Source organism: Cygnus olor, chromosome 14, assembly GCF_009769625.2.
Source record: "Cygnus olor isolate bCygOlo1 chromosome 14, bCygOlo1.pri.v2, whole genome shotgun sequence".
In the NCBI taxonomy this organism is placed as follows: domain Eukaryota; kingdom Metazoa; phylum Chordata; class Aves; order Anseriformes; family Anatidae; genus Cygnus; species Cygnus olor.
The window spans coordinates 11,344,537-11,355,164 of NC_049182.1; positions in this window are offsets into that span (position 1 = coordinate 11,344,537).

The following is a 10,628-nucleotide window of genomic DNA, read 5'->3' on the forward strand; positions in this document are numbered from 1 at the left end:
CTATCACCTCTAAGATCCTCATGGAGAAGCTGTTGATGATGAGCAGACTTGGAGGTGGGTTAAAAACTGGCTGAACAGGCAGGTTCAGAGGGTGGAAATCAGTGGCATGAAGTCTAGTTGGAGGCCAGAAACCAGCAGTGTGTCCCAGGGGTCATTGCTGCATCCAGTTCTGTTTCACATCTTCATTAACGATGGGGCAGAGCATACGCTTGGCAAGTTTGCAGGTGACACAAAACTGGAGGAGTAGCTGATACACCAAAATATCATGCTGCCATCCAGAGGGACCTGGGCAGCCTGGAGACATGGGCTGACAAGAAGCTCATGGAGCTGAACAAGGAGAAGTGCAGAGTCCTGCCCCTGGGGAGGAACAACCCCAGGCACCAGGACATGCTGGGGGCACCCAGCCGGAGAGCAGCCTGGCAGAAAAGGCCCTGGGGGTTCTGGTGGACACCAAGCTGAACGTGAGTCAGGAATGTGTCCTTGCTGCAAAGAAAGCAGTGTCCTGGGCTGCATTAAGGCAAAGTGTTGCCAGCAGGTCGAGAGAGGTGATCCTTCCCTTCTGCTCAGCACTGGTGAGGCCACTCCTGGAGTGCTGGGTCCAGTTCTGGGCTCCCCAGTACAAGAGGGACATGGAGCTACTGGAGAGAGGCCAACCAAGGGCCATGAAGGTGATGGAGGAACTGGAGCATCACTGCTATTAGGAAAGGCTGAGGGAGCTGGGACTGTTCAACCTGGAGAAGGGAAGGTTCATGGGGAATCTTGTTGATGCCTGTAAATACCTGAAGGGAGTGTGCAGAGAGGACAGAGCCAGGCTCTTCTCAGTGGTGCCCAGTGCCAGGACAAGAGGCAATGGGTGCAAACTGAAGCACAGGAGGTTCCCTCTGAACATCAGGAAACACTTTTTTATGGTGTGGGTGACCAAGCACTGGCACAGGTTGCCCAGAGCGGTTGCAGAGTCTCCTTCCTTGGAGATTCAAAAGCCATCTGAACGTGGTACTGGACTTTGGGTGGCCTTGCTTGAGCAGGGGGTTGAACCAGATGACCTCCATAGGTCCCTGGTAACCTCAACCATTCTTTGATTCTTTGATTCAGTGATTCTGTGGCTTTGCACAGAAATGTCAGGGTGAGCTTTGGAAAGGGTAAGACAAAGTAGGCTGACTGAGCAGGCACTCCTGTGTCTCCATCCAGAGGACGCAGTCAGATGAACTGCAAGAGGTTCCTTGCTAACACGTGATGACTGTACTGGAAGCAAGACAGTCTCAGAGTACTCTCTTTGCTGATCTTGGTGCTGGACCAAGATATCTATGTGCATTTATTTTGTTGGAATACGAGTATTCACTATGTAGGTGCCCAGGTGTATGGTGTGACCTATGCCCATCACCTTGAACAGTGAACAGCCAGGCTGAGCTTGGCCAAGAAAGAACAAATTAAATGTGTGACAGTTTGAAGGATAAGCTGTTTTTTTTTTTTTTTAATACTTAAATATCTTCTTTAGTCTATATTTAAACATCTACAGTTACTTTGAATTTTTCAAAGCTGCTGTGTGCTGCCTCTGTGAGATACAGACTATTTGTTGAGCTGGCTAAAATACAAATTAAAGAGGTCAGCTTCAGGCAACATTATTTAACAGTCTTGAGGCTAATATTTAATGCACACACATTTCATGTGAGCATCTCATCTGAGTGCCAGGAAGAGTGTACACAGAAATGAGCCATTGTCAGCCTTGCCTCTAATTTAAAAGGCTTTCCTCCAGCCAAGTCCTTTCTGTGGAATTAAAGCTTTTGGCAAAGCTGATTTTTTTTGCCAAATGTGAAGGGTCACTCTCCTTTTGCTGTTAAAGCAATTCATAATGATCCAGTGATGTGCCCAGCACATGGACAACAGCTCTGCACCTTCCTGAGCAATGGTTCAGAGGGTCCTGTGCCCTCACTAAATGCCCCGCTCTGATGATCAGCAGCATCTCACCCCCAAAGGCCTGAGCTGGGTGAGTGCTGAGTCTCTTCCCCCATAGGAACTGGAGTGAGAGTGGAGGTATGCATGCAAGTATTTGGGATTACACAGTTTAAACATGTGGTGCAGTGCTCACATGGTGGCAGGTGGAGAGGCAGGGCCGGGCCTTTCGGGCAGTGACCTCCCTCCAGTGCAGTACTTCCCCAAAGCTGGGATTGCACAGCTGGGATTGCATTTCCTCTGACCCTGGGATCAGCTCTTGGGGCAGGAGGGCCCCCCTGGGATGTTACATCCATCTGCCATAATTTCCTTACACCCCACTGGGAAGCCTTGCACATCTGCCAGGGGTCCATGGGAACCCAGAGAGCTGCATCCTCAGGTTACCCGGGAATACGCCACATTTAGGCTTTTCAGTTCCCAGTTGCTGTCTTCCTTACCAAGCAGAGCAGAATGAGCCAGCATAAGCTTGTCTCTTGCCGAGGGAGTTGGGTAGCATGACCTAGTCGTTAAAAATTCATGTTTCATGTTTAGGTAAATGGCCAGGTTGAATTTTAATACTTTTGTGGGCAAACTGGTTTCATTTTCTGTAATATCCTCTTCCTCAAACGCAGATAAAGCCACAGCAGTCATTTTTTTTCCTAAAGAAAAAGTAATGGCTCTGTAAGATATTTCATATAAATTAAATAGAACAGCAAATTGTGAAAGGAACCCTGCTATTGGGAAAAGGAGGGTTATAAAACATAGTTTTCTGTGGTGTCTCTAAGGGCTTGTACTGCGGCTGAACTTTCACTGCAGTTTTTCCGTTCTTGAGGAGCAATGGTTTCATCCTCCTGTGCAGCCACCACTTGTCATGCAAGGTAGAGGAATTTAGTTACCCTGACATCTCCCACATCCTAAGTTTTACTAAACTTGGCTGAGAAATACAAATGTCAGTAGGGAAATAAGGGGGCTGTGAACATGCACACTCTGAGCATCCTTGGCCAAGGCAGCTTTCGTTTAGCGGAGGGGCTGTTGGACATTTCTGTGGAGAATGAGCTAATGCGTGAGCAACAAATTAGGCCAAGCTCTCAACTCCTGGTGTTGTCCTGGCCCACAATGGGAATAAAATCAGGGACATGCTGATGATTCTGCTGCAGAAACTGGTAATGAAGCAGGAGGTGAAACGTCCGTGAGTGCATAGGAGCTTAGCAGAGCAAGAGCTGTACCAGTACAAGAGCACAGACATCCCAGCAAAGATCCCAGGGGTATGTTCAGCAGAAGTGAGAAGGGGATACCCAAGTTAATGACGTAGGAAATAACCATCAAAGGACACTTAAATATTTATCTTGCAGAACACATGGCGATTCCTAGCAAGAGACCAGCTCTCTACTGCCTAACAATGCACTTCCAAGCCTGACTCGTTGTGGGCACAGAGTAAAGGAAAACACTTAAAAGGCATTAGAGAAATCACACATGGATGGGAACTTACTAGCAAAAAGTTTGAACTTTTGTTCCAGACCTTTACAGAGAGGTCTGTCATTGGGTCTCCATGTTGCCTAGTCTGTCAAGATGAGCAGCTCACCATTAGGCTGTGGGGTAACCATGGGGATTGGCACAAAGGTAAGATTTTTTACTCCTCATTCTGCTCATCACTGTGACATCCTGCTCACAGTGAATATGTCCTGAGGACTCTCAGCAGTTCAGCAGGAGCCCAGGGCCGGAGACGTCTGTCCCAGCCTGTGCTCTGCTGTCATCGTGAGTGCTGGGGAGACAGGAGACACTGCCCTGGGAGAGATCCTGGCTCAGCACCCACTGTGATGCCCACCTGTGTATTTGTGTCCTACTTTTTATTCCAGAGTGGGCAGGGATAGAAATATTATCTATCTTCCAGGAGAATTTGTGTGGAATGCATAAGGAAGGAAGTGCAGAGGATTTCAAACCCAGTTCTGAGACCTCAGTACCCATCAGGATCTGTGTACAAAATAAAGTCTGCAGATGTGATGGCAGACTTGCAGATGAAGAATCACTTTACAAGGATGAAAGAGAAAAACCTTCATCCTCTTCTTAGGAAGAAGCCAGAGCACCCTGTTCATCACCCCAAATTGTCTCAGGAAGGCACCATGGGGTTCACCAGTGGGATGTGGTGATTTAGCCAAGTTCACACTGCAGCTGCAGCTCTTGGTGCCATGCTCAGAGATCTGCTCTGGGCACAAATTCCTTTGTGAGGATCTTGAGGCCAAAGGAGCTACACCTGAAAGTGCTACAGGTACAGGTGATGGAGAACTGAAGGGTCGTGTCTAGAGAGAAGAAGAAAACTGCAGATGACAGAAAGCAGATGCTGAGAACGTGTGTTGGAAATACTATTATTTTCTTTCTAAGATATCTGGAGAAAATGGGCTTAACCCTGCTAGGACAGGATATGACCCAACGTCTCACTGGAACACCATATGCACCAAGCCAGATTGTAGGCCCAGGATGCTGAGAGGACAGAAGCAAGGATTGCTTTTGGATGTGGCATCTCTGAGCATCTCACTTAGTGTCTGTACTGCTTTTGAAGTAGCCGGAAGCCCAGGGAGGAGCAGTGTCCCATTCTATGCCTTGCAGCAGGGTGTCCCAAGCTGTAGTACACAACCCTTCTGGATATGCAGATTGCTTCCAAAGGACACAGGGCAGCAGCTTGTGAGGAGCTACATATATGCTCCAGCACATAGGCACTTCTTTATGGAACACGGGAAGAGTGGGTGATGGTGGGCAGAGGCTGTGTGGTCCCAGTCTGTGAGGTTCTCCCACCAGCATTTGTCAAGCAAATGCCCTCCTTGAACCAGCTGTCCAGCCTGGGTGTCTCTGCTCCTGGTGAGGAGGATTGGACTAGCTGATCTTTAGGGTCTCTTCCAACCCAAACCATTCTATGACTATTACTGGAGCTATTGGCTTTGCCAGGCTTAGGTTCCTTCACACTCTTAGATTTGGCTGACTACTTGCAATTAGCACAAATTAGTGTCTCTTTTGACAGTGCCTTGTCCTTGAGACACCACACTGGGTGCTGGGACCCATGAGAACACAGCCATTTTGTCTCAACCCACCTCCACCAGTCTCAGCAGCAGAGACTGAGGATCATTTTGGGTATTTACCTGTTGTCCTGGAGGGTCTGCCTGTAAGTATTTTGATTCATGGAAGACCTCTTCTTTCCTGGGGCCTCCCTGATTTCTTTCGCTCTATAAGGCTTTGGTGCTGGGTGTGCTGTCCCACTGCCTGGGTAGTTTTGGCTTTTCTCCTGGACCAGGGTACAGAGAGCAGTGTTAGAGGGTCTTCCCAACTGCTGCTGCCTCTAAACCAGAATGGGACTCATGGGGCCCGCTGCTGGGCAGTTTTGCCCTTCCCAGCCCACTTGAGCTACACTGAGCCCTGTGCACAAGAGCTGTGTCACTGGAGGGTCACATTTACTGAAGCAGTCTCACCCTCTTGAAGAGAGCAAGGTGGGGTGGCAGTGAGAGAAACAGGATGGTGTTAGGAAAGAACCCCCCCCCCCCCCACACACACACGGACTTCCTTGTGAGGAAGCCCATCAGAAGTGGAGATGAACCCAACGGGGATGGATGTGAAAAGATCAACATGTAAGTAATATGCATTTGAACCTCGCCTCTGCAGAGATTTTTGGAAAAGGGGTATTTTGGAATATAAGAAACTCTCAAATAATGCCTCAGATGACTTGATCGGCTCAACAGGGAAAGCTGGCTTACAGGGAGGTGCCACTGTAAACCTATATTCCTTTATCACAGTCACTTCCTTCCTCTTGTCTTCAAGTGTTACATTTGCAGCCATGCCATACAAAATTGGATAAGCCATGAGTGTGGCTGACGTGCCATGTGATGGCACAGGATGGAGGGGACAGCTACTTTAATAGTTATAGCATTACAGCAAAGTCTGACTGACTCTGCTTTGGAGTCCTCCAGTGAAGTTCCTCGTAAATCTGCCACAGTCTTCCTCTCCTGCAATTTCCCAAAGGTTCCTGGTTTCAGATTGCAGAAAGAGGGGCCGAACCCCAAATTTTTGTTAATATCAGTGCGAGCACTAAAAGATTGTCTTCTAAACCCGTAGTATTTTATAGCTGAGTAACCTAGAAGTTTGTATAGTTAACTATTATCATCTCCTTCTCCCCAGGCTTAAAACCTGATTGCATCAAACATAAATCTTGTAAGTGTATTTGTGCTTTTCTGTGGGAATTATTTAAATAGATAGCTTTTTATTTAATCTTACGACCATTAAATATATTTTGGCTTGGTGGAAGATCTTGGCAGAAATAAGTGCATCACATTTGGGATGGGATCATTTTTGTGGGAGAATAAGGGTTGAAGTGATCACCACATTTGTGGTCTTCAAGCACCAAAAATATCTGTGCTAGCCAAAAATTACTGGGAAGCAAAAAGGAGGCACTGCTACCACTGAGAGGTGTTTGGGAGCCAGGTGCAGAGATGTCATGATAATGAAATTTTGTTTGGATGTTACTGGGTTTAGACACAACTGTCTGGGCAGATCTTTGCATGTGTATTTTTTACGTGTCCGATTGAAGAACAAGAGCTCAGGCTCCCCAGTCCTTTGTGCTTAAGCTGCATTAGAGCTATAAAAAGATTTGATATGTATTTTTTCAATACTCACAAATGTTGCTTGATACCTACTAAATATGGTCAACAGCAGAACACATAGAGTTCGGGTTCACTCATCCTTTAAATATGCTGAAGATGGAAAAAAAGGGCTTAAAAGGCAGAAAAAAATATAGAAAAGATGAAGGGAAGCGCAGTCAGAACAGACAGAAGCACCTCAAGAGTGCCAAATCCATCTGCTCATGGTCAGGAGCAGAGCTGTGAGGGGAAGCCTGTAGGTTGTCATGGCTCAAAGAGCACCATAGGGCATCTCTTTCCCATCTACAATGTTTCTGAGCACCAAAGCCCCAGGTTGCCTCCATCTCCTCCTACCTCCAAGTTGAGGTTTACACCTTGTATGTTCCCTTCCCTTCCCTTCCCTTCCCTTCCCTTCCCTTCCCTTCCCTTCCCTTCCCTTCCCTTCCCTTCCCTTCCCTTCCCTTCCCTTCCCTTCCCTTCCCTTCCCTTCCCTTCCCTTCCCTTCCCTTCCCTTCCCTTCCCTTCCCTTCCCTTCCCTTCCCTTCCCTTCCCTTCCCTTCCCTTCCCTTCCCTTCCCTTCCCTTCCCTTCCCTTCCCTTTTCTCTCCATATCTGCCTTGGCACCTAAAGGCTAAAGTTAGAAATACTGTCTATGCACATGACTTGTTCAGGATTAGTTGCTAAAGCAAGTGGAAAAATAGCTTTATATCTAATTTCAAAACTATATAAAAGAGATGTTCCTGCGTGGTCATAAGGTGAAAATCACTACAGTGTTTTGAGCAGGAAATCAGCTTTCCTAGAGTAAAAAGAGAAGCATTTTGTAGCCGAGATTTCTGGTTATAAGTTGCTGAAACCAAAGTTGCTGACGACCCATCTGTATGAGATTGACACCCCTTCTGCAGCCAGGCAGACTTGAGCACACTCATCTCTGTCAATGGCATCATTCTTGTAAGGTTCATGATGGTCAGGCACTGAACAGGGGATACAAGAGCTCCACAAGCCTTGCACCCCTCAGCACGTCCCCTCTTGTGGGACACAGTGGGATGGCTGTGCTCTGCACACTGGGAAAGTTGTTTTCCTCCAGCCCAATGGCAGGACAGTGCCCTTAAGCCTCTTAGGCTATGACAGAGGAAAGGTGCTGAGCAAAGGCTTGGCAGAGCTGTGGCTGGCAAGATACAGGTGTGCAGAGGCAGCAGGGCAGAAAACTGCCCCCCGCAGAGCTCCAGTGCTTGGCCAATGCCAGTGGGTCTCCATTTCCCTGCTGTAAATAACAACTAAAAATGTCCTGAGGTTGAAGCCCACATGCTGGACATGCACAGAAAGCAATGAACTACTATCTTCAAAACAGCAGTGTCATTAAAAAGATTGTAGCCAACTCTACTTTGCCCAAATGAGCAGGTCTTTTGAAAGCTGACATAGATGAATGATCCAAGAGGGCTCTGCTGTTGCAATGCTAGACACATTTAAAATTTTTCTGAATCACTGATTCCCATTTCATGTCAAGAATTGGTCTGGGTAGAATTACCTTAGGGTACATAACTGAAAGGCAAAAAAGCCCCAAAGTCAGCCTTCTGCTCTGACTGAACCTCTGGCCCCCACCCAGCTCTGCACCAGAGGAGGCCAAAGAAGGGCCCAGCGGGGACATGGCTCTCGCTGCACAGCCTTCGCTGCCTTCCTCTTCCTTGGGCATGCCTCTGCCAAGAGACTGAGAGCTACCCTGGCGTGTCCAGCTTTACCAAGTAATGGTTATTCATACGCCTTCATTCAGGTCCAGCGTCCCTGCTCTCCAGGCACTTAACAGAAGTGACTGTGGTTCCACGGTGTCCCACCAGCACTTGGTGGGAGTCTGGCCCAGGTCCATGTCCCCGTCTGTTGTACAGAGGACATGCCCTAAGAGGTCGGGCATTGGCTGGGGGAAGCCAAGACGCATATGGTGCCGCTGGTGTTTTGCAAGCTGTAGCTGTCCTCCAGGCTGGACCAGTAGTGCTACAGAGGGATCACAAGCAGGGTTCTTCCATCCCCAAACTCGCCAGCTCTCTGCCTTGGTGGGAGTAAAACTGGGGAGCATTTTTGCTGTCTCAGCCCGGGATCTGCTCCACATTGTTTAGCTGCTCATTGCCAGAGCTCGGGATGCATATTTTCTAACAGCCTGTCAGGGAGATCTTGAATCAGAGGTGGTCACAAAGAGCCAGGCCATCCGATCTGCTCACAGTGACCTGTGGCCACATGGTACAGAATGAAATTTGCTGTTTGACAGAGGTTCATTCATTTGACAACTGATATGTGTTCCTTGCAGGTCTTGGCTGCTGCCAAACACAGACTTAGAGGTGAGCCAAAGACACCTAGACCAAGGAGCCCATGGGATGCCTCACTGGGCACAGCTGTGATGTGGAAAAAAAAAAAAAAAAAAAAAAAAAGCTGGAAATTAATGCTTTTGGCGTCTTAACCCATCCCTGGAAAACTGGGTTATCTCTTTCAAACCAACAATAAATCCAGCATCCCTGTAACAGTGAAGGGCAGAATTAGGGCAGAAAACCATGTTGCTTGTAGGGACAGAGTCTGTGTGAAGTACAGCAGAGCTCAGGAAACTCTGCTAAGCATGCTCCCAGTTCAATGGCACTGCCATATCATAGAACTGTGGAATCATTAAGGTTGGAAAAGACCTGCAAGATCATCCAGTCCAATCATCCCCCTACCACAAATATTTCCCACTAAACCATGTCCCTAAGCACCACGCCCAACCTTTCCTTAAACACCCCCAGAGACAGCGACTCCACCACCTCCCTGGGCAACTTGTTCCAATGACTAACCACTCCTTCTGAGATTAAATTTCTCCTAATTTCCAACCTAAACCTCCCCTGGCCATTCCCTCTACTTCTATCACTGGTTATCTGTGAGAAGAGGCTGACCCCAGCCCCCCACAACTTCCTTTCAGGTGGTTGTAGAGAGCAACAAGGTCTGCCCTGAGCCTCCTCTTCTCCAGACTAAACAACCCCAGTGCCCTCAGCCGCTCCTCATAAGACTTCTGTTCCAGGCCCTTCACCAGCTTTGTAGTCCTTCTCTGGACATGCTCCTGGGCCTCGATGTCCTTCTTGTAGTGAGGGGCCCAAAACTGAACACAGTACTCAAGGTGCAGCCTCACCAGAGCAGAGTACGGGGGGGACGATCACGTCCCTGGTCCTGCTGGCCACACTACTCCTGACACAAGCCAGGATGCCGTTGGCCTTTTTGGCCACCTGGGCACACTGCTGGCTCATGTTCAGGTGAGCATCGACCAGCACCCCCAGATCCTTTTCCTCTGCACAGCTTTCAAGCTACTCTGCCCCAAGCCTGTAGCGCTGCATGGGGTTGTTTTGGCCAAAGTGCAGGACCTGGCACTTAACCACGTTGAACCTCATCCCGTTGGCCTCTGCCCATCGACCCAACTTGTCCAGGTCCCTCTGCAGGGCCTTCCTAACCTCCGGCAGATCGACACTTACCCCAGCTTGGTGTTGTCTGCAGACTTACTGAGGGTGCACTCAATTCCCTCATCCAGATCATCAATAAAGGTATTAAAGAGGATGGGCCCCAACACCGACCCTTGGGGAACACCTCTCATGACCGGTCACCACCTGGATTTCACTCCATTCACCAGCACTCTCTGGTCCCGGCCACCCAGACAGTTTTTAACCCAGCAAAGACTGTACCTGTTCAAGCCATGGGCTGCCGGCTCCTGCAGGAGAATACTGTGGGAGACTGTGCCAAAGGCCCTGCCGAAGTCCAGGTAGACTATGTCAACAGCCTTTCCCTCATCCACCTGGTCATAGAAGGAGATGATGTTGGTCAGTCTGTACTTGCCTTTCATGAACCCATGCTGACTGGGCCTGATCCCATGGCTGTCTGGCACACGCTGTGTGATTGCACTCAAGATGACCTGTTTCATATGAATGGTCTGAAAGCAGGCTATAAGTTGGAGCTGAGAAGATCTCTTCTCTACCTGTTCTTTTCCTCTTGACATCTCCTGCCCTGGCCAAGAGGTGTACCAGGTTTGTGCAAACACATTGGCAAAAAAGTTTGATGGCCTGAAGACTGACATAGCTCC